Source organism: Sminthopsis crassicaudata, chromosome 5 (genome assembly GCF_048593235.1).
Source record: "Sminthopsis crassicaudata isolate SCR6 chromosome 5, ASM4859323v1, whole genome shotgun sequence".
NCBI lineage: Eukaryota > Metazoa > Chordata > Mammalia > Dasyuromorphia > Dasyuridae > Sminthopsis > Sminthopsis crassicaudata.
This window is the reverse complement of record NC_133621.1, coordinates 83,213,740-83,238,932: the sequence shown is the minus strand read 5'-3', so window position 1 is coordinate 83,238,932 and position 25,193 is coordinate 83,213,740. Positions and strand designations below refer to the sequence as shown.

Sequence of the window (25,193 nt, the reverse complement as noted above, 5' to 3'; positions counted from 1 at the left end):
GTTATTTAAATTCCCTTCTGAAGGGATGATGGGGAGGTTCCCTCAAGGTTATTAAATCCTCTCCTTCCTCTGGAGAGTCGGGGAAGCAGAAGCTGCCAGGCAGGAGGGGGTATATATGGAGATGGGAGAGACAGAAGCTGATCCCATCGATAGGGTTTCTGTTCCTTCTTTTCACCCTTCTTCTGCAGCAACAGCTGTTGTTCTCCTGGCAACCAAAATGCTGCATAAGAGCTTTCTTCCAGATTGAGAGGCTCCTCAGTATTTACATATAAATTCTCAATTCTGAAGTTTAATTCTAATGGTGCTTTCTACCTTAGGTTTGGACTCCGTCTTGATGGGCTTAGATTGTTCCTTGCCCATTTTACTGAATTTTATAAGGAATCTCTTCCTTACAAGCACAGAATGGTCGACCCCTTCCCTCAGTTACCCAGAGGAGCTTATTGGGTGCTTCTCCTTACACTGGATCACTTCTCTCTGCAACGATACAATCTCAGGGCTCCTGTTCAGCTTTTACCTGCGGGTTATATCCATAAAGCTTATTGCCTCTTTCTCTCATAGCCACCCCAGGCTTTTCCTTTCTCAATCTGTTGGAGCTTCTTTTGGTTTCTGCTCTGGTGAGTCTTTCTCTTTGGGCTCCTGCTTTCCCACAGTGGGATCTCCCCTTCAAGGGGAGGTTGCTTTCCCTAAAAGTTCCCGTCTTTGGGATGAGAGAGTCACCAGTGAGAGCACCAAACCTGAGCGAGCCCCCAGAAAACTTGTGGGACAGTGACCACTGACCCAAAATAATTCAAATAGATGTTTCTCAGAGCCAGAGCAGAAAGCAGTTTATTCAATTCCTGCAGAAAAGGGGCAAGCTTCTAGTCTAGTGGAGTGAGGCAAAGGACAGACAACAGAGCAGGGTTTTTTTATACCTTGAATTTGGGCCCCAGCTGTCCATGAATTAGTATCAGGGCTCACAGTCTGTGAGGGAATCCATTTCAGGGTACAAAAACAGGGGGACTAAAGCTTATAAAACAATTTGTGCAAGATTAAGGGTATAAAAAAAGGGAGGTTTTTCTGGAATTGTAGCTCTAAACACAGGGATCAGTTTTCTGAGAAGGCCTCACATGCATCCCACTTATTTCCCTTTTTCCTCTTCTCTCTCTTCCTCCTCATCTTCTCCTCTTCCTCCTCCTTCTCCTCCTCTTTTTCCTCCTCTTCTTCCTCCTCCTTCTCCTCTTCTTTCTCCTCTCCTTCTTCCTCCTCCTCCTCATTCTTCTTCCTTCTTCTTCTTCCTCTTCCTCTTCTTCTTTCTTCTTTTTCTTCTCCTTCTCTTCCTCCTCCTTTTCCTCTCTCTGTCTCTTGATCCCCCTTCCCCTCCCCCTTCTCTATCTGTTTCTATATCTCTCATATATACATATACATATACATATTTATTTTATATGATTGGCTATGAGCTATATTTGGATTAGGTAATAATCAATCTAGATAAGATTTTTTTTTTTTTTTTTTTACACAGTTTAGGAGAATGGTTATTTGTCTTGTTCTTCAATGCTCCGTTTATTCCCTGAATCTATTCACCATCTCATTCTAGAGTCCTTTTATCTTAGCTTCCTAAAATTTGTACTTTCTTTCTTTGGTTAAACAGGGCTTCTCTCAAGTAATAGCAACCTATTTGCTTTTACCAGAGCCTAATCACTCTCCTCTGCCAAGTTTTCTTTCCCTTTCCCTTTCCCTTTCCTAAATTGACCTTTTTGCTGTCTATCCAAGAAATTAGACCTTTTAACCTTGTCCTCTTCTGCAAAGTACAAACTTTCCACAAATATATCATTTCTTACCAACCCTAAAAATTCATAAAATATTTCTTATTCATGTTTTTTGTTTTTATATCCCATTCACTTATGAAAATGCTGCTCCCTTTCTCAGAGAAACTTTGCTTATAAAAAAAAAAACATTTTTTTAAAAGTTCAGAAAAACCAATCAATAAATCAATCACATCTTCTTGCATAAATGACATACCAATCCTAAAAGTCCCTAGCTCCCAATGAAAGCAGGTTATATCATTTTTTTCAACTTGTTTTCTCTCAGCCAAGAGGTCCTGTATTTCTTCCAGTATAAGAGAAGACATCCTTTGCTTACATTAGGAATTCACTGCTTTAGTGATTAAGCATTTCTATATCTATAAATGTGCATTAAATAAATTAACATTGACAAAACACATCAGAATAATTCACGACAGTGCTGTGGGACAACATAATACACCCATTTTGTAGATGGGGAAGTTGAGATAAACGTATTAGAGCTAATTTATCTAAGGTCACATATCAAGGAAATTAGAAATACTGTGTGTTAGATTTGGAAGAAACTTTATAGATTATTGAGGCCAAACCATTTCATTTTAGATATGAGGCGACTGATGGCAAGTGAGATGAGAAATGACTTACTGAGGATCACATGGCAAGTTAACAGTAGATATAAAACAGTAGATATAAAATGAAAACATAAGTTTTATAACTTTCATAATAGTCCAAGTATTTTCATTAAAATGTGATTTCATGTAGGACCTTAACTAAAGATAGGGGATTGATCAGCTTTGTCCCAGGTTGCTGAAATTTAAATTACTCACAGCACTTACCTTCCTTCAACAGAGAAAAACTATTGAGTTTAATATATTGTCAGCAAATTTCCTTATTTCTTTCTCTCTTTTCTTCTTAAATCCAGTGGAAATTCCTTACCTTAAAGCAGGTTTACACTCAGTTATTGATAATTAGAATTGACTGAGTCACTGAGATATTAAGAGTATGAATTGTCACACAGGTAGCATGAGAAAGGCTACATTTGAATCCACGTCTTTCTGACTCTAATGCCAGTCTTCTATCCATTATGACCCAATATCTCTCATGAATAGTCAAACTAGGTAGCTCTGGCAGGTTTAATCTCCCTCTTAGGGCAGTTGCTGCATCCCAAGTCAGTTTTTCCCCAGCCTGCCTCCACTCCCAACCCTCCCACTCCGCATCCTTAAGGATGGCTTCCCTACCAGTGAACTTCCTGTGTCCTGGGATTGTTTCTCCCAGAACCTGCTAAACTGGCATCTGTCTCCTCATCATGGGACACTATTCTGACAGCTGGATAGTTCCCAGAGAGGAACATCCTACAAAGATCCCTTGTTTTACAGTCTCCTCTCACTTGAATTTTTCCTAAGTTTAAGGCACTCATTTACGAACCTGTCCCAGATGTCTCTTGTAGCACTCATCATGGATTTTGGAAGAGCTAGAATTGCTACAGAATAACACACAAAAATAGAGAATATTCTGAATTGGAAGGCAAAGTTTACTTTTAAGTTTGCTAGAATGTGGGACTAATTAGGTTAAACTTCTTGGGTTTGATCACCATTTACACAGTCCATAGATTGGCAACTGCCATCATTGTGCTCCTTTACATTCTGTGAGACTCATGGTAGCGCCTGGGCTATGAGACTGTGGAATCTGTAGAGTTCCAGTAACTTTTCATTTGATTTAATAGACCACATGAAAAGAGATCAGATGCCAAATCCTCCTACAGTTACTTTCTCACAGAGAAACACTTTTCCATGGCCACAAATTCAACCCTAATTATACCCAAGTTATCCTGCTTTCTTGATAGTAAAAGGGGGCTGAGCAAGATTTGATAGATGTGACAGTGTGGTATACTGGAAAGAATAGTGAATGGGGAAAAGGAGTCCTGGGTTTGACTCCCTTCCTCCTTCAGCCACTAATAAACTTTGTGACCAAAGGCAAGCAATTCATATTTCTGAAACTCAGTTTACTCATCTGCAGAATGGAAATTATAATTTCACACTGTCTTTTATGTTTTTTTAAATAAGAAAAGTATTTTACAAACAATAAATTTTAACATTCATGTGAAATATTATTACTAGGAAACTATATAAAAGAATATTTTCTGAAGGGCACAATATGTAATTCCTTAAAATCTCAGTTTAGTCAGACTTCAGAATTTCTGGATATCTTAAAGGTTTTTTCTTTCTGCCTTTCTTCTTTCACTCCTTCCTTCCTTCCCTGTCTTCCTCCCTTCCTCCCCCTTCTTTCTTTCTTCCTTCCTTCTCTTTTTTCTTCCCTCTCTCTCTTCCTCCCTCCCTTTCTTCCTTCCTTTTTTCTTTCCCTCTTTCCTCCCTTCCTCTCTTCTTCCCTCTTTTCTTTCTTTCCTCCCTTCCTCCTCCTTCCTCTCTTTCTTTCTCTCTCCCTCTCTTTTCCAGAAGAGGCATATATCCAGCTCTGTGGGAGAGTTTTGCTTGAAAGGTCAAGTGTTTCAAAAACTTTCAAAATTGTCAAACACAGAGAGATTCGTTATTTTGTTCTGGTGTTTGCATCCTGCATTGATTGTACTTATCATCGCCCACTGTCTAGAGTACAACTGCTTCTTAAAACAAGTCTCTGTCAGTTTCACTTTTGTTACCTGAGTGAATTTTGTAAAGTTATCTAGGTGTATGAACTCTATATTTGGAGAGTTAAATTCATTTATCATAATATAATTAGAGATAAAAAGGACAATCAAACTGTGCATGTTCTTTAATCCAGTAATACCACTACTCAGAAATCATAAAAAATAGGAAAAAACTTAAATGTACAAAAATATTTATAGTAGCTCTTTATGTGATGACAAAGAATTGGAAACTGAGGGGGTGCCCATCAGTTGGGGAATAGCTGAACAAACTATGTTATATCAATGTAATGGAATACTATTGTCTATAAGAAATGATGAGCAGCTATATTTCAGAAAAACCTGACTTATATGAACTGATGCTGAATGAAGTAAGCAAAACTAGGAGAACTGTACACAGTAATATTATGTGATGATCAACTTTAATAGACTTATCTCTTCTCAGAAATATAATAATCTAAGACAATTCCAAAAGACTCACGAAGGAAAATATTATCTATATCCATAAAAAGAACTAAGAATCTAAATGAAGATCAAAATATATTATTTTCATTTTATTTTTTTCATGGCTTTTTCCCTTTATTTCAGTTTTGTTGTTGTTGTTTGTTTGTTTGTTTTTGGCTGAGGCAATTGGGGTTAAGTGACTTGCCCAGGGTCACACAACCAGGAAGTGCTAAGTGTCTGAGCCCAGATTTGAACTCAGGTCTTCCTGACTTCAGGGCTGGTGCTCTATCCACTGAGCCACCTCGCTGCCCCTATTCTAGTTCTTCTTTTACAACATGACTAATGTGGAAATATGTTTACATGATTGCACATATATAACCTATATCGGATTGTTTGCCGCCTTAGGGAGAGATGATGGAAGGGTAAAGATATAATGGGCCAGAACTCTGGAGAAATGTACTTGAAGCAAGGGTTCTTCCAACAAGGTGTTAACTCAGTGGAATTGATAAGACAATGGTTATCTACTTTACACATACTTAGCATGGTGATGTAAGGGTTCTACAGTTGATATAATTGTAATAGAGTATTTAAACTGAAGACAAAGCTAGCCACAGACATCCCATCTTTGACCAGCCCCATGGTGGCTTTCCCGTCTCCTTCACTTCTCCATGGAAACCAACACCCATTTGGAAATCTAGGCAGGCCCCAGGTGAAGGAGATAATAAAGAGTTTGGACTTTATTCCTGGGTATTCTTGTGTAATTATTCTGCTGAGACCAAGGCTGGTCTCGAGACCTCCAGAAATCTAACCAGAACTTTATAGAAGAAGAGAAAAAAAAAATTTGGAGCTCAATTTTTTCTTAAAAATGAATGTTGAAAAAAAAATTCCTTAGGGATATACATTAATGAAGAATTTCTCCTTCAGTTCTACACATATGCCTTCTGGTATGGAGCTAACTCTGGAATCTCAAAGGCTAGCCCTGCGCAAATCATCCCATTACACGTCCTCCCAAAATGGAAAGCCTATGAATAGAGACTTGGTGTCATTTGCGTGTTATCTAAAGACTGGCCTAAGTAACTTCAGAAATGAAGATTGGATACCAGAGAATTGGACACAAGGTAATGATTCATTAAATTCTCTATCATGGTGTTAAATTCTTTACCTTGGAGGGATGGTGTTCTGAATCTTTGAAGGGGGGAAATCATAGATCATATCCACATTTGAGAGCATTAGGAAGAAATATCTATGCACAAGTTCAATGAAGCCCACCTACCATTTTGTTCTCAAATAGGAAAAAGACAGCCAGATTAATGATTAATGGTGATTAATGGATGGATGTTAACCTGGAGAAAAATTTCTAATAGAAAGACACAGTGTTGGGCAAGTCATGTAACCTCAATTGCTTTGCTCTCCCCCCCCCCCAATAGATAAGTATCATATTGAGTGGATATGTAGCTATCCTCTCAATCCATTTTCACGTGAAAAAGATCCTGGAGTATTAATGGGCTTGCTATTGCAAAATCAAAGAATTACAAAGTATCTGATTTGTAAGAAACCTTAGAGATCACCTACAATTCCCATCTAAACATCTCTAACAAAGATCTTACATTGGCCACTGTCGGGTGGAAAAGAGTTGGTGAGCTCCCATACTTTAGAATAGCTCTACTTAATCACAGAAACAATAAAACACTAGTTGATATATCTATACAATGCTAGGTTTGTAAAGTATAACTCTGATATTATCTCATGTTAAGAAGTTTTTCCTTATGTTATGCTAATATTTCTTCTTTGTAACTTCTACCTACTGACCTCTGAGACCATGAAGAACAAGGTATTTCCACTTCCCTAATAGCCTTTCAAATACTTGAAGATCCTTAAAATATTCTCTTTTTTAGCATAAATACCCTCAATTCCTTCAACTAATCCTCATATGGCACAAGGGTAAGGTTCTTTGCCATTCCACTTGCTTTCCTTGGGATAACATCTAGCTTAACTTTTTCAAAAAACAAACCAAAAAATTATATTTAATTGTATTTGATTGATGGGTGTCGCCTTAATTTTCAAAACCTCGTCATTGCAGGTTTTTGCAATCACCAAAAGTTAATATAAATATTGTGTATACACAAGACTTTTCCCTCTTTCTTTGATCTTTTTGGATAGTGATATAGTAGTAGCAATTTAGCTGTGTCAAATGGCATGCACAATTTGGTGATTTTTTTGCCTAATTCCAAATTGCATTTTCATTCATCACTTTAACAACAGTAAAGTACACCATTGTGTTTCTTTTCCCACAGCTCTTCCAACATTTGTCATTTTCTATTTTTGTCATCTTTGCCAATCTGGAAGGCATGAATAGTATTTATATTATATACTTGAAATATGAAATGTTCCTGAGAATCTAGCTATAAAATCCACCCCCCCCCAATTTCTTTTTCTTCTTTCCTTCAGATTTTGGCTACCTGTGTTTTATTTTTATTAATATAATTTAGTATTAATATACTACAAATCATCCATTTTACCTCACACTGATCTTATCTTTTGCTTATTCATAAATTATTTGCTTACCCATAAGTCTGATAGGTAATATATTTCAGGTTCTTCAAATTTTCTTGTACTCTTTTACTATATCTAAGTCATATATCTTATCTTGGTAAATAGTATAAGATATTAGTCTATGCCCAATTTCTGCTTTCCAGTCTCTCCCCCCCCCCATTTTGTTTTGTTTTGTTTTTGTTACCAAATAATGAACTCTTATTCCCCAAACTCAAATCTTTACATTGGTCAAATACAATTATTATAATTGTTTACTACTGTAAATTTCATGTCTGCTCTGTCTTACTGATATACCTTTGGTGTCTTTGTCAATACCAGATAGTTTTGCTAAATATTATTTAGTATTTATATTATTTAAGCCTTAAATATTATTTAAGATCTAGTCCTTCCTTTACATTTTTTTCATTAGTTCATTTGGTATTCTTGCTTTTTTACATTTTCCAAATGAATTTTGTTATTTTGTTTCTAATTCAGTAAAATAATGTTTCAGTAATTTAATTGGGATGGCATTGAATATATAAATTAGTTTAAATAAAATTGTCCTTTTTTACATTGGCCCTCCCTATCCTTGAATATTAATATTTCTTCAATTATCTATAACTGATTTGATTTGTATTAAATTTTTTTAAAAATAATTTTGTTCATATAATTTCTGTATTTGCTTTGGCAGGTACTTCTTGGTATTTCATACTGTCTAGAGTCATTTTAAATGGGATATCACTTATTTTCTCTTCTTGCAGGGTTTTGTTTATGATATATAGGAATGCTGACTATTTATGTGGATTTACTTTATAACCCTACTTTGCTAAAATTATTAATTGTTTCCTTTAACTTTAGTTGAATCTTTGGGATTTTCCAAGTATTATTATCATATAGTCTGCAAAAAGAGATCATTTCATTCCCTATTCTGATTCGGTCTATTTCTTTTTCTTTTCATTTTGATATTGCTAGGATTTCCAATACATTAAATAATAATGGTGACAGTTGGCCCTTTGATCTTTTGTGATCCTCTTCCACCCATAAACACTTCCTTCATCCTTAGATTTGAAGGGTAATATTTTTTCTTTTTTATCTAATTTGTTTATAATGTGACCTTTTAAGTTTAGGTCACATCTACTAGGAGCTTATCTTGGCATGAAGTGTGATTTATTGGTCTACTTCTAATTTCTTCCATATTGTTCTCCAGATTTTTACTGTCTGTAAGGAAATACCTTTGTTTTGTTTTTTCCTCCCAAAAAACTTCACAAGAATGCCAAGCTAAGATGTGGGGAAGTTGTATAAACGACATTGATGAACTAGCCATCCCAAATGAACTTGTCCTTTTTTTTTTTTTTTTGACAGTTAAACTAGACTCAGACTGGAAGAATGCCATAAATATAGCTTGCTTAGATTTTATCAAAACATTTGACAACTCTGTCATACTATTCTTATGGTCAAAATGGAGAAATCAGAAGCATAAAATAGAATGGACTAAGGAATGGATAGATTATAATATATTTGGGTAGATTTTGAACTGTTCGAATGCTCGGAACTAAAGAGTAGTTAATGGCTCAATAGCATAGAGACTTTGGAAGGAGATCTTTAATGTAGTACGCGTTGGAGAGGGAAGTCTTGTTCAGGTATAAGTTGGATTAACAACTTGTAGAGGTACTGTCCAACAATGATTCTGTGATTTTGATTTCCCAAGTGATAATAGGATCAGGGCTCTCTGATTCTTTCACCCCTAACCTTTTTCCCCAACACAGGAATTTGTTTTTCCACTCACATAAGAATAAGAACCCCTTCTACTTATCAAATGCCTTGTGACCTCTTCTGTCAGCACATCAGAATATTTCTATGTGGAAATAAAAAGAACCTATCTTAAAAAGCTAAGGACCACTGAATCCTTGCAAATCCTTGTTCATTAAAGCTAAGAAAACCTTTTTTTGTTAACTTTTTAAGATTTATGAGTGCCTTGTTGTTCTAAAATTTAATCTGTGAATATAAAGTCAGATTTGATCAGAACTTTATTTAACAAAACACACAAATCAAAAAGACTCCTCTTCTTTCAGTTTCTTTTGAAGGATATTTCTTGAAATTTCCTGAATTTGTCTCTTCCTTCCTTTCCATTTTCAATACTGCCACTCTAGTGGAGGCTTTCCTTATCTTATCTGGACTATTGTGGTGGCCTTGCAACTGTGAAATAAAACTGACAATTAAGAAATATTTCTGAATTTAATTGAAATGGCCTCCCTATATCTATTCTTTCTCCCCTCTAGTCTATCCTGCTGTATAACGAATATTCCTAAAATCAAGAAATCTTCAATTATCAAGAGATCATCAATCAAGTAATATTTATTAATTGCCCACTAGGTGCTGGGGGCACAAACTCAAAAAATGAAAAAATCCTTGAGTTCAAGGAGCTTACATTATGGCAATCATAAAGGGGGAGAGGCACTAGCAATCGGGGGGAAATCAGGAAAACTTCATGTAAAAAAATTCCATGATGTGAACAATGTTTTAAAGCTAAAGGATTACTCCCTATTGCCTTCTTATTAATAAAGTCCAGGCTCCTCATCCTAGTATTCAAGATACTCTACAACATGACCCCAAATGTCCACCCTGCCTTCATATCGAACTAGGCAAATGAGATAATTCAATGTTCTCAGTACATACATAATTATCTTGCCTTTTTACACTTCAGTCTTTGATTATGCAATTCTTTCTTTCTAAGATGATTTCTCAGCCCCATTTCTTCTTGTCAGAGTCTTACTTATAATTCAAGACCTACCTAAATGCTTTATTAAGCCTATCCTGCTTTCCCCTACTGCCTGTCCTCTTCTTTCTCTGAATGCCCATAATATTTTTTTTCTTTTATATCTTTTTTTTTTTGTTATTTATCATATGATCACTATGATCTCATCATCTCTGATAATAAAGAAAACAGGAAACAGTTTTGACTTTACAGGACTGACAATGCAGTATGTTTCTTACTTTTTGATATAGAGGTGGGAACAATAGATGAATGAGGCAATTAAAAATTTTTATTTCCCCCTAATTACATATAAGAATAAATCTTAATTTTTTTTTTTTTAAGTTTTGAATTTCAAAGTATAGCTATCCCTCTCTCCCTACTCTACCTTTTTCCTGGGACATTAAAAAATGTGAAAGAGGTTATAAATGCACAATCATGTAAAAACATTTCCATATTTGTCATTTTGTAGAAGAAAACAAAACAAAAAAAAAGAGAAAAAATAATATACTCTAGTCTAGTCTATTTTCAGGTAACATAAATTTTTTTTCTGGAGGCAGATAGCATTTTTCATCATGAGTCCTTTGGTATTGTCCTGGATCATGGCATTGCCAAGAATAGCTAAGTCATTCACAGCTGTTCATTATACAATATTGCTGTTTCAGTATTAAATTTTCTCCTGGTTTGATCACTTTATTTTGTATCATTTCATCTAAGTCTTTCCAGGTTTTTCTGAAATCATTCTGATCATCATTTCTTAAAGCACAATAACATTCCATTATCATCACTTTCCATTACTTATTCAGCTGTTTCCCAATTGATGGGCATCACCTCGATTTGCAGTTCTTAGCCACCACAAAAAGAGCTGCTATAAATACTTTTGTACAAATAGCTACTTTCCCTTTTTTGTTGTTTTTAATCTCTTTGGGATACAGACCTAGTAGTAGTAATATTGAATCAGAGGGTTTTATAGCCCTTTGAGCATAGTTCCAAATTGTTCTCCTGAATGGTTTGATCAATTCACCACATTACTGCCAATGCATTTAGTGATGGATAATAAATGAATTCTTTTATTTTTGCCTGTGACTGTTTATAATATAATTTTGATGTTCTTGGTATATTTGTCTAATCCTCTTCTCTTAATTACAATGAACTCAGAGAACAGAGATCATGTTTTTATCAGCCTTTGTACCCCACAGTTGTTTGCCCACATTAGGTCATTAATGGATTACTGGAAAGAACATTGGACTGGAATTATAAGTCCCATCTTCAGATTCCACCTTTATTACTTGTAAACTTTGTAATTTCAGTCAAATCACTTAATATCTCTAAATTTGTCTTTTCACTAATAACATATGGACAACATTTGCACTATATACCTTTTAGGCCAGAGTTGTTATAAGGATTCAACAAAATAATATATATAAAATGTTTTGTAAATCTTAAAGCATTATATAAAAGTAAGCTATTATTACATATTATAACACATTCTAAGTCTAATGGAATGATCACAAGGTATATAACCAGAGCCAAAAAAGTTTTTTTTGTTTTGTTTAAAATAATTAAGTATTAAACTTATGTAGAGTAATTCAATGAGTTTAGTACAGAGATGATGATATCATGCACATTTCAAAATTTTAAAATTGAAAGTAAAAGTCCCTAAGAAGAAAATAAATTTTAAATGGTGTCTATTAAAGCTTCAGTGAGGATTCTCATTAGGTTTAAACTATGGTTCAAGCTGCAAATTCACTTTAGCCAATGTTTATCAAACACCTACTACTGAATTTTATTGTCTTAGGTTAGAGGAGAATTTTTAAAAAAACCAATATAGTCACCTCCTTCAAGTTTACTTCTTCTGAACTTAAATTCTTGGCTTATGATGCAACCATATTTATTTTTACTTACTAAGAAATATTGGCCAAACTATTTTGTGTGATTATAAATACTTCAGGGATTGTTTTGCTTATTCAAATGGCTTGATCACATGTTCTATTAATTCACTGAAGTCACTACTGTTTTCAGGAAGTAATTATTGTGAGGTGTTTACTGTTAAGACATTATAATCAACATAAGAGAAACTAGAGGGAAAACCTCTCTTGCAACATAAATATTTCTCACACACAGAGTTTCAAGGAAGAAGGGGACTTCCTGCTTGGGTTTCCAAATTAAGTACACCATATTTAAGTGTTAGTGTTTGAGAAGTAAAGATTTTTCTAACAGAAAGAGGTCAAAGGTTCCAACCCATCAGTAAAATACTCAGATTTTGTTTTTATGTTGTTTTATGTTGCCTTTTATATAGAGACCCAACTATTTATAATGCATTCAATCCTAGGGGAGCTTGATCTCTAATGAGAAAGGGTCTAGGCTCTATTTTCTCATATTCTTTGTCTTTCTTACTCCCACTCTGGTGTTCCCAGGACAAATTATTTAGATATAACCTAACTTCCCAATCAAGTTGTCTAAGGGAGGGAAAGCTTTGTGCTATCTGTATGATGGATGAATGGATGGATTCAATATGGATGAATAGAATGCTGGTATGGCCATGTGAATGAATGAATTGGTGAAATAGCTTTGGAGAGATTTCCTTTTTTGAAAGAGATATTGTAGTTCCAGACTTTTTCTAGGGAGGGAACTGTGGACAGAGAGAAACGACTTTGAAAGTGGCAGATACATAGGGGGAAACAAGCTCCTCAATTCCTCCCTGATTTCCAGTTTTCTTCTCTAGAGACTTTTAGGAATTTCTCCTTGGATGATCTTGAATTATTTCTTTTATTTGAGTGAGATCAGATGAGGATGATTGATAGGATCAAAGGCTACAGAAAGATCAAGAACTTTTGAACCTAAAAATTTTGCCACTAGACTAGCAAAATTGAAGGGAGGCAAAAAAAAATATAATTCTAGTCTGGTACCTTTTGCACCAGAAGACCACCATTAGATAAAGAGTAATTGGTCCCATGGTCCTCTCTCTTGCTCCCCTCAAGATAAGAATCTCACTTTTTATTTAGATATCTCATATGGAAAAGCATATCATTTGTGGGCAACATAATTTACAAAAAACTCAAGCTTAAGTTCCTGTCTATTATTTCCTCAAAAAGGAAGCAGAAAGGTACTCAATATACAAAATGAATCAGGTATGGCTCATGTATTTATTTCCTACACACCACAGAAATGCTATAACACAAAAAATTCTCACTTCTGTACATTGACAGTAAGACTTAGTAGTATCTAATTACTAGTTTATCTGTCCAAGAGGCTAATGCTTAAGTCATATAAATATAATGTAGTTTGCAACATTTCTGATTAGGCATTTTATATTTTACTTTGCTTTTGCCCTGATTGTCCAAACAACTTGGTATGTGTCTTAGGCTTATTCTCTTGTTGGTGGTCATTTCTGATGAAACTCTCCTTTCCCCAGTTAGCATCACTTTATGGATCCAGGACTCAGACTTCTGTATCTCTTAAATTAATAAAGTCATCTCCAAACCTGAACATGTCTATTTTATGACTGATGTTAGATTGCCTACTCCAGAAATTCATCACAAAGGAGGCAGTCTAAATTGGACTTAGCTTTCCTTAAGTTGGATAGGTGATTTAGATGCCAGGTGCTCATGATCAAATGGAAGCCAGAGAAAGAGCTTTAGCCTTGGAATAGATTCAAAATAATTCTGCATGATTGACAGTCACAAAGAATAAGAGGACCAAGGCTAGGATTGCTCTCTTTTAAATGTCCATTAAGTCATTAGCACTTCTAGCTCCACAGTCAATAAGAGTATTCTTCATCATCTCAAAGGGCAAGCTCATTAACCCTGAGTCATACATGATTGGAAGTAGGATCCAAAGCTTCATTGTAGTTTACTGAAAACAGGAAATACAACTATGAGCATGCTCCATGGAATGGCCTACTTTACACTTAAAAAATGACAGTATTTTAATCTGAAAAAGAAAATAGATGTAGAAAATTAAAATAAAGTGATGCCATATTTCTAACCAGCCAATAGAAGTAATTAAAGGATAAGTAGTCAAATGAGAAAAGATAAGGGGATTGTTTTTTTTTTTTCCTTCTCTATAGGTCTTAAATTAAAGTTATTTGAAAAAATTGAGAGCAGAACATCATATTTTTTTGGTGAACCTGATCCCTTTTTATATTTACAACTGTCTTAACACTGAATCTCAGAGTTATACAAGTAGATTTGTTTGTTCCCTTAACCTAGAATTAGGCAACAGAAGCAGGTCTGGTGGATGCTTTTTTTCCTTAAATAGGTTTCCAAATTAAAGAAAAATTACTTAGCAACATGAATTACTTTTGTGAATTAGTTTAAGTCAAATATTAGATATTATAATTTACAAAGCAATGCCATTCACTTAGTCTATAGCTACAAATAAGGTTTCCTTTTTGGCTGGTAGGCATGGAATGAAACCAGGTGTTCACTAGGGAACCAACAAGTCAGGGCATCAGTTAGGGCATTATGTGAGTAGGTATAATAAAGGCTTTTAAGATTACATGTGGCTGTTCTTGAGTGCGCTACCAGTTATTAAGCTATAGATTCAAGAGATCGTGGCCAGAGATCTTTGAAGGCCTCAGAGGAGGCGAGCCGGGTAGAGTTGACACTGCAAAGGTCAGTGGTCAAAGGTACTCTGTTGGACCTAGGACAGACTAGTAATTGTAACTGCCAGGAAGGCATGTTACAAATGGTTTGACTTTGGCTTTTAACATTATCTATTTAATTATTTTTTCCCTAACAATGTACAGAATGTGTTTCAGATACAGATTTAAGTAAATACCTAGAGAAATAAAAACTTGCATATGAATTCTTCTTATAATAAAATTATAGTTTACTGTGGATTAAATGTCATGAATACTTTCTTTCCTGACTCAGTACTTTAATAGAATAAAGATATTCATATGATACTTGAAAACAATACATTCATAAGAGAAAATCTTCTGTAAGAACATCTCTGTAGGTGGAACAAGATGATTCTTCAATATGGTGAGACTACCTACTAATTGTGCTAGAATCCTAATTTAATAATAATTTCTATGCAGACTATGGGCGGGCTTTTCTGATAGACTGGAAGATTGTCTTTAATGATAACCAGAAAGTGAAGCATAAATTTTCTAATATTAGAACATTCTCTAGAAGGTGATGAAATTTTAGATGCTAACTGATATCTAATCTACATAGTTTCCTTTGTAGTTTTGAAGATGGTGCTTTCATTAAGAGAAACATATGTTCACTGTGGATGTAAAATATATTATTAATCACATAAATATTACTCTATGCTTTTATAGTACCTTTTATCTGGGGATCTCAAAGCACTAATTACTTCCAACGCCCATGTAAAGTACATTAGCTGTCATTACTCCCAATTTATAATGTGGCTTGGTTAAAGTAACATCATCATTAACGTAAAGCTTTTGTGGAGACTCCATGAGACTAATAGCATTAAATTTGTATTCCAAATTAGTGGCAATTCCAAAAATATATAATTTCTGATTCATTGGCCTCTACTTTTGGCATTGTTAATATTAAGTCTCTACTTCTACCTATCTAACCAACAAAATGCAGAAATGTTCATCAACTTTTGCCTTTATTTTTTTCCAAATTTAGAAAATTAGTAAATTCTCACTATAGACACTAAATCTTTTCCTTCACTAAGAACAAGATTATTCTGCCTGAATTTCCTGGTTACTTCTAAATATCTTTACTTTGACTCTTTTTTCCTTCCCTCTTATGACAAAGGAAGAAGTTCCATTTCTACTTTCATAGATAAAATCTTTACTTGTCTCAATTCCATTTTCTCTGAGGCATCTTTGGCTTCCACCAAGTATCCTTTTTCTAGCATCTTTAATCTGTCCCTTTTCATTGATTGTTTCCCCTCTATTTATAAATATGCATAAATCTTCCTTAATTAAGAAAAACAAAACCAAAGTTATTGTAACATATGCAGGCCAGAAAAAAAAAGTTCTAAACTGGCCACATCCAAAAAATATTTATCTCATCTGCATTGAGTCAATCATTTTTCTATAAAGAGTAGGTTGTATGCTTCTTCATCATTTCTCTGAAATTGTGGTTGATCAATATATAGATTAGAATTCTTAAACATTTCAAAGTTATTTGTCTTTATGGTATTAATATTATTGAATAAATTGTTATCCTGGTTCTGGTGATTTCATTCTTCATTAGTTCATATAAGTTTTCCCAGGTTTTTTTGCAATTATTCCTTTCATCCTTTCTTACAACACTGTAGTGTTCTATTATTACTTATGTGCCATAAGTTGTTCAGCCATTCTACAATTATGGACACCCGGTTTTTGCCATCACAAAAGAACCTGCTATGTATTTTTTTCATTTGAGTCATTTTCCTTTTCCTTTGATCTGTTCTGGATATACAACTAGTAGAATTATAGTTTCATCAAAGGATATGCAATTTAGAAACATTTTGGGCATAGTTCTAGATTGCTTTCCAAAACAACTAGACAAATTGATAGCTTCATACATTAGTGTGCCTGTTTTCCCATTTATTGCTTTCCCTTTTTTGTCTTGTCATTTTTGCCTATTTGATTTATGTGAAAGATCACCCCTTCTTTTTCTTTTCTTTTTAAAGATACTTTTCTCTTTTCTTTGACAAATTTTATATTTTTTCCAATTACACGCAAAAAAAATTAACATTCTTTTTAAAAATGTTGATATCCAATTTTTTCTCTTTCTCTTTTCCCCCTCTCTCCTTGAGAAGGCAAGCAACATGATATAGATTTCACATGTACATTCATGCAAAACTTATTTTCATATTAGCTATGTTGTGAAAACAAACAAACAAAAAACCCCAGCACCAAAACAAAAACAAGAAAAATAAAGTTTAAAAAACAAACTTTGAACAGCATTCAGACTCCACCATCTCTTTCCCTGGAAGTAAATAACATTTTTTATCATATGTTCTTTGGAATGTCTTGGATTATCATATTACTAAGAATAGTTAAGTCATTCACAGTTGTTCATTCTACAATATTGCTATTACTATATATGACATTCTCCTGGTTCTGCTTATTTTACTTTGCATCAATTCATGTAAAACCTTTCTGAATTTTTTTGAAAGCATCTTGCCTCTCCTTTCTTCATAGCATAATAGTATCCCAACACATATAACACAACTTGTCAGCTATTCCCCAATGGATAAGCATCCTCTCAATTTCTAATTCTTTACCACCACAAAAAGAGAGCTATAAATGTGTATGTGTGTGTGTGTGTGTGTGTGTGTGTGTGTGTGTGTGTGTGTGTGTGTGTGTATGCTTTTTTCTTTATCTCTTTGGGATGCAGAACTGGAAGTGGTATTGTTGGATCAAAGGGTATGCACAGTTATATTGTCCTTTAGGTGTTGTTCCAAATTCTTCTCCAGAATTATTGGATCAATTCACAACTCCACCAATAGTGCACTAATATTCTAATTTTTTCACATATACTCCAACATTTGTCATTTTTCTTTTCTTTTTTTTTTTCTTTTTTTTTTTTACTTTTAAAAATTAATTTTATAATTATAACTTTTTTTGACAGTACATATGCATGGGTAATTTTTTACAACATTATCCCTTGCATTCGCATCTATTCCGAATTTTCCCTCCTTCCCTCCACCTCCTCCCCTAGATGGCAGGCAGTCCCATACATGTTAAATGTGTTATAGTATATTCTAGATACAATATATGTGTGCAGAACTGAATTTCTAGTTGCACAGGAAGAATTGGATTCTGAAGGCAAAAATAACCTGGGAAGAAAAACAAAAATGCACAGTTTACACTCATCTCCCAGTGCTCCTTCTCTGGGTGTAGCTGATTCTGTCCATCAATTGGAACTGAATTAGATCCTCTCTTTGCTGAAAATATCCATTTCCATCAGAATAGATATTTTTCTTTTCTGTCATATTAACCAATCTGATAGGTATGAAATGGTGCCTCAGACTTTTAATTTGCCTTTCTCTTTTCAGATGACTATAGCTCATATGGCTACTTCATCTAAAAATTGTCTATTCATATCTGTAAAGGGCTAGAACTGAACAATGCACTTGGATAATGAAGCACGTGAGACTAATTGCCAATTGGACAGTTCCCTATTAACTTGTTTGAAGGTTGACCCGCCCCAGCTGTTCTGTGCTAACTTGATTGGTGGGACAAAGAGGGAGAAAAAGTGACGTGTGTGGGAGAAGTAGGAGGAGGAAGAGGAATTGATAAGATGACGCTGAGTCAGTCTCTCCTGGCATTTGAGGGAGGAAGGTGTGTGTGAGGTTGTTAGACCTAACCCCCTGACCTTGACCGTAAAAGATCAAGAATAAAGACGTTTAGTGATACTGACTCTGGCTGATTTCTGGGAAGACAGAGTTTCAGCACATATCCTTTGACCACTTATCAATTGGAAAATGATCAAATATTTATAAATTTGAGAAATGAATCTTTTATTGGAGAAATTTGCTGTAAATCCCCCCCAAACACACACACATATACACACAATTTTCTGCTTTTCTTTAATCTTGCTGCATTAGTATTGTTTGCACAAAAATTTTTTAAATTTAATATAATCAAAATTATCCAATTTTTCATCCTGGAATGTTCTCTATCTTTTGTTTCAACATAAGGGCTTTCCTTATCCATATATCTAACATGTAAACTATTTCATACTACCTTATTTTGCTTATAGTGTCATCCTTTATGTCTAAATTATATACCCATTTTGATTTTATCTTTGCATATGATGTGAGATCTTGGTCTTTACATAGTTGCTACCAAACTGCTTTTTAGTTTTCCCAATAATTTTTGTCAAATATTGAATTTTTGTGCATAAAGCTTAGATATTTGTGTTTGATATCAAACACTAGATGACTGTAGTCATTTGCTTTTGTATATTGTGTACCTAATTTATTCTACTAATCCATCACTCTATTTCTTAGCGGGCACCAGATTGTTCTAATGATTATAATTTTGTAATACAGTTTGAGATTTGATATTGCTAGGCCTTCCTCTACATTTTTTCAATTGATCTTCTTGACATTCTTGATCTTTTGTTCTTCCAAATAATTTTTGTTATGATTTTTTCTAGTCCTATGAAATATTTTTTTTTGTTCATTTGATTGGTATGACATTGAATAACTTGATTAATTTAAGTAGAATTCTCATTTTGATTATATTGCTTTGGCCAGTCTAGGGACAATGAATATTTTTCTTTCTTTCTTTATATTTATTTATTTATTGTTTTGGTGAGGCAGTTGGGATCAAATGACTTGCTCAAGGTCACACAGCCAGGAAGAACAATTAATATTTTTGATTGTTTACTGTAACGTGCTCTCCTGGCAGTTACAATTACTAGTCTGTCCTAGGCCCAACAGAGTACCTTTGACCACTGTCCTTTGCAGTGTCAACTCTACCCAGCTCGCCGCCTCTGAAGCCTTCAAAGGTCTCTGGCCAAAATCTCTTGAATCTATAGCTTAATAACCGGTAGCGCACTCAAGAACAGCCATGTGTAATCTTAAAAGCCTTTATTATACCTACTCACATAATGCCCTGACTTGTTGGTTCCCTAGTGAACACCTGGTCAGAAGGCCCACGTGTTCACTACCAAAACCCTTACCTCTTTTGGCTATCCATCTTGGCTTGGCCACCCAGGCTAGGGAGCCAGGGTGAAGAGCACCAGGTTAAAGAGAATGACTGCTGCCTGCAATGGGCTTATAAAGGGCCTGTGAGGTCACACACACAGCCAATCAGTGAGAGAGCCGTCACCCATTACAAAACTATCTCATCGTGGCCAAGATCCCACCTACAAGGCAGTCCTAATATCCACAGAAATTACTTCTGGGCCTCAATCTCCCGATGCACTGTGTCCACCCATTTAAAGGGCCCTTACAGTTTACGTTTGACTTTGTATGAAAAGTGCTTTGTAATTGTGTTCATACAGTTTCTGAGTTTGTCTTGGTAGTTTAGACTCCCATGTATTTTATATAGTCTAAAGTTATTTCAGTGGAATTACTTTATCCCTTCCTGATAGGCTTTGTCAGTAACATATAGAAATGCTGATAATTTATGTGGATTTATTTTATATTTTGCAATTGTGTTGAAGTTGTTAACTAGTTTTTTTAATTGATTTTCTCACTTTCTCCAAGTATACCACAATATTATCTACAAAGAATAATAGTTTTATTTCCTCATTACCCAATCTATTTCCTTCAATTTCTTTTCTTCTCTTTTTGCTTTAGATAGCATTTCAAGTTATATATTGAATGATAGTGGGGATAATTGGTATCCTTCTTTGACCTCTGATCTTACTGGGAAGACTCCAGTTTATTGGTAATAGACAGTGCTTACTGATAGAATAATACTTATAATTTTAAGGAAAACTCCATTTATTCCTGTGCTTTTTTTTTTTAAGTAATAATGAGTGTTGCATTCTGTTAAAAGCTTTTTCTGCATCTATTGAGATAACAATTTTTGTTGTTTTTGCTATTGATAAAATCTATTATACTTACAGCTTTCTTAATATTGAAACAGCTCTTTAGTATAAATTTTATGTCATTATAAAATACAATCTTTGTGATATATTGCAGTTATCTCCTTGCTAGTATATTATTTAAAACTTTTGTATCAGTATTTATTGGGGAAACTAAACATTTTCTTTCCTTGTTTTTTACTCTTCCCGCCTTAGGTATCAGCACCACATTTGTATCATAAAATGGATTTGGAAGGACTCCTTCTTTGCTTATTTTTCGAAATAGCTTTTCCATTATTAGAATTAATATTATATGTTTGGTAAAATTCATTTATAAATCCATCTGGTCCCAGGGACTTTTTTTTCTTAGGGAGTTCATTTATGACTTTTTTTTTTTTTTCCTAAGATAGGTTTATTATCTGTTAATTTGGATAATTTGTATTTTTGTAAATATTCATTTCCCTTTGATCATTATATTTATTGACATATAATCAGGCAAAACAGTTCCTAATAATTGCTTTAATTTCCTCTTCATTAGTGGTAAATTCACCCTTTTCATTTTTGATTTCTGTTTTAAAAAAAAATCAAATTAACCAGTGATTTATTTATTTTATTGATTCCCCCATAAAACAGCTATTAGTTTTGTTTATTAGTTCAATTGTTTTCTTATTTTCAATTTTATTAATACCTCCATTGATTTGAAGGATTCCCAATTTGGTATTGAATTGGTATTTAAAATTTTTATTTATCTAGTTTTTTTTTTAAATTGTATACCCAATTCATTGATCTGCTCTTTAATTTATTAATGTAAATACTTAGAGATATAAATTTTCTCCTAAATGATGCTTTGGCTGCATCCCATTATTGTCATTTTCTTTAATGATATTATTGATTATTTCTATTTCATTTTTGATCCACTCATTCTTTAAGAATAAATTGTTGTTATTTAACATGTATTGATAAACCTGCAATCTTGGGGGGGGGCTGGAAGGAGGGGGAAAATTAGAACAAAAGGTTTGGCAATTGTCAATGTTGTAAAATTACCCATGCATATATCTGGTAAATAAAAATTATTAAGATAAAATTTAAAAAAAGAATAAATTGTTGCATTTCCAATTCATGTTTAATTTGTTTAATCAATTTGACCTTTCATTGAAATACTTTTTTGTTACATTAGGGTCTAAAAATGATTCATTTAATATTTCTGGATTTCTGTATTTTGTTATGAGGTTTTTCTATCATAACACATTGTCAGTTGTTGGGTAGGTATCATGTACCACTGAGAAAAAAAAGTATATTCCATTTTATTCCCACTCAACTTTCTTCAGAAGTCTATAATATCTAATTTTCTAAAATTCTAATTACCTTAACTTCTTTTTTGTTTTTATTTTTGGATTTTTTTGGGGGGAGGATAAATTTATCTGTTTCTGAGAGGGTAAAGTTGAGCTTCCCTCTCCCCTAACTAGAATTGTTTTATTGTCTATTTCCTTCTCTCACTCATTTAACATTTTCTTTAAAATTTTGGGTACTATTCTATTTGGTGCTTTCAACCAAATGAAACTGGCCTCTAATCTGTCAATGGCTGGAGTCAGTATCTCTTTTAATTAGATCTATTTTTGCTTTTGCTTTGTCTGAAGTCATGATTGCTACCCCTGTTTTTTTCCCCCCATTTTAGCTGAAGTATAAGAGACTGTATCTCTCTGCTTGAAGTGTGTTTCTTGACATGTTTAGGGAATCGGATTTTCAATTGACTTCTGTTAACTGTTTCAGTTTTTAGGGGGAGTTCATCCCATTGATACTCACAGTTATGATTATGCGGTATTTCTCTCCATCCTATTCCTCCCCGTTTTCTTTTTCTCTCTGTCCTTTCATGCTGTCCCTGCTCAAATATAGTTTGCTTTTGTCTCCATCAAAACAATCTCCTTTTTATCATTTTTTTTATCTTGCATCTTTTTTTCTTTCTTTCTTGCAGGTAGGATAGATTTCTATATCCAATTGAGTGTGTATGTTATTCCTTGTTTGAGCCAATTCTGTTGAGAATAATTTCAAGCATTGTCTGCCTACCATCCTACATATTCCCTTCCACTGTAAAAGTTTTTCCTTTTGTATCTCTTATTTGAGATAACTCATTCCATTCTACCTTTTTTATCGTCTTCCTTCCAGTGCATTCCTCTTTCTCAGCCTTTAATTTAATTTAATTTTTTTTAATATCATCCCATCATGGTCAACTCACACCTGTACCCTCTGTCTATGTATATTCCTTCTAACTGTCCTAATAATGATTAAATTCTTAGGAGTTATAAGTATCACCTTCACATATAGAAATGTAAATAGTTTAACCTTGTTGAATCCTTTATGATTTTTCTTTCCTGTTTAAATTTCTATGTTTCTCTTGAGTCGTGTATTTAAAAGTTAAATTTTCTTTTCAACTCTGGTCTTTTTTTTTTTTTTTTTTAAATCAGGAATGCTTGAAAGTTCTCTATTTCATTAAATGCAATTATCTCCCTCCTACCCCCCTCCCTTTTCCCAAATGATCATCCTCAGTTTTGCTGGTTAGCTGATTTTTTAATGTAATCTTAGCTTCTTTGTCTTCTGGCATATCATCTTCCAAGCTGATTGTTCCTTTAATGGAGAACCTGCTAAATCTTGTGTTATCTTAACTGTGGTTCCACAATATCTGAATTGTTTCTTTCTGGGTATTTACAATATTTTTTCCTTGATTTGGGAGCTTGGGGATTTGGCTGTAATATTCTTAAGATTTTTTAATTTGAAACAATAAATTGGGAAAACATTTTTATAGTCAAAGGTTCTGATAAAAGCCTTATTTCCAAAATATATAGAGAATTGACTCTAATTTATAAGAAATCAAGCCATTCTCCAATTTATAAATAGTCAAAGGATATGAACAGACAATTCTCAGATGAAGAAATTGAAACTATTTCTAGCCATATGAAAAGATGCTCCAAGTCATTATTAATTAGAGAAATGCAAATTAAGACAACTCTGAGCTACCACTACACACCTGTCAGATTGGCTAGAATGACAGGGAAAGGTAATGCAGAATGTTGGAGGGGATGTAGGAAAGCTGGGACACTGATACATTATTGGTGGAATTGTGAATACATCCAGCCATTCTGGAGAATGATTTGGAACTATGCTCAAAGAGTTATCAAAATGCATACCCTTTGATCCAGCAGTATTGCTACTGGGATTACATCCCAAAGAGATTTTAAAGAAGGGAAAGGGACCTGTATGTGCAAGAATGTTTGTGGCAGCCCTCTTTGTAGTGGCCAGAAACTGGAAATAGAGTGAATGCCCATCAATTGGAGAATGGCTGAATAAATTGTGCTACATGAATATTATGGAATTTTATTGTTATATAAGAAATGACCAGCAGGATGATTTCAGAAAGGCCTGGAGAGACTTACATGAACTGATGCTGAGTGAAATGAGCAGAACTAGGAGATCATTATATACTTCAACAACAATTCTACATGATAATCAATTCTGATGGACGTGGCCCTCTTCAACAATGAGATGAACCAAATCAGTTCCAATAGAGCCGTAATGAACTGAACCAGCTACACCCAGGGAAAAAACTCTGAAAGTTGACTATGAACCACTATATAGAATTCCCAAAACCCCTATTTTTGTCTGCCTGCATTTTTTATTTTCTTCACAGGCTAATTGTACACTATTTCAAAGTCTGATTCTTTTTGTTCAGCAAAATAACTGTATGGACATGTATACATATATTGTATTTATCTTATACTTTAACATATTTAACATATACTGGTCAACCTGCCATCTGGGGAAGGGAGTGAGGGGAAGGAGGGGAAAAGTTGGAACAAAAGGTTTTGCAATTGTCAATGCTGAAAAATTACCCATTCATATATCTTGTAAATAAAAAGCTATAATAATAATAATAAAGTAATCTTTGCCTCTTAACTTGGATACTGAGTGAGAATTTTTTTTTTTTTTTTTTTTTTTTTTTACCAAATCTAGTACATCGACCAGGGGACCCTAATCTTGTTGGCATATCTTCTGTCTCAACATTTTTGGTGCCCAAAATGGGATTCCCCCCAAATTTTATGTCCTCCTTCTTAAGATAAGCCTGTTTCATTCTATAGTTGAAGGGATATCCCAAACTCCTAGGAAAGCTTGTGTGACTCAGAGTCTGAGTTCTGTGCTCTGCAAAATTTGCCTGACTGGGGACACCTGGACTTGAAAGCTCTTGCCATTTCTCAGCAAAGTTCCTTCTTGACTAAGGGACCTTTGCTATCTTTTCACCCTTCCTGTGACACCAGAGGAGGTGCAGCATTATAGGATTAGGAATTCTAAGGCTTGTGGCAAAGATGGAACAGTTCACCTCTATCTTTAAATCTACTGGAGGGGAATTGAGAATCGACACTGATCTTTTAGATAATCTGCTCTTTTCTACTCTTCCAGGGGCAAGGGATTCCCCATTTGCCCCCTTCATGCAATCCTACTCAGGAAACCCAAAAAATCCATCCCGGGACCACCCCCTTATCAATATCTGAATCTTAGCTCTAGCAATATTTCTTCAACTCAGTACCCTTCCCCTG

General features: G+C 34.2%; 1 long non-coding RNA gene across 1 annotated transcript in view; it reads left to right on the top strand.

The window, feature by feature from the left end:
• LOC141542735 (uncharacterized) overlaps window positions 1-21,723 on the top strand; it is a 69,474-nt gene extending 47,751 nt beyond the window's left edge. The window contains exons 3-4 of the long non-coding RNA XR_012482243.1: window positions 5,785-5,978; window positions 20,824-21,723. This is a non-coding gene — a long non-coding RNA (uncharacterized LOC141542735). The remainder of the gene's footprint in view (window positions 1-5,784; window positions 5,979-20,823) is intronic.
• The last annotated feature ends 3,470 nt before the right edge of the window (window positions 21,724-25,193 follow it).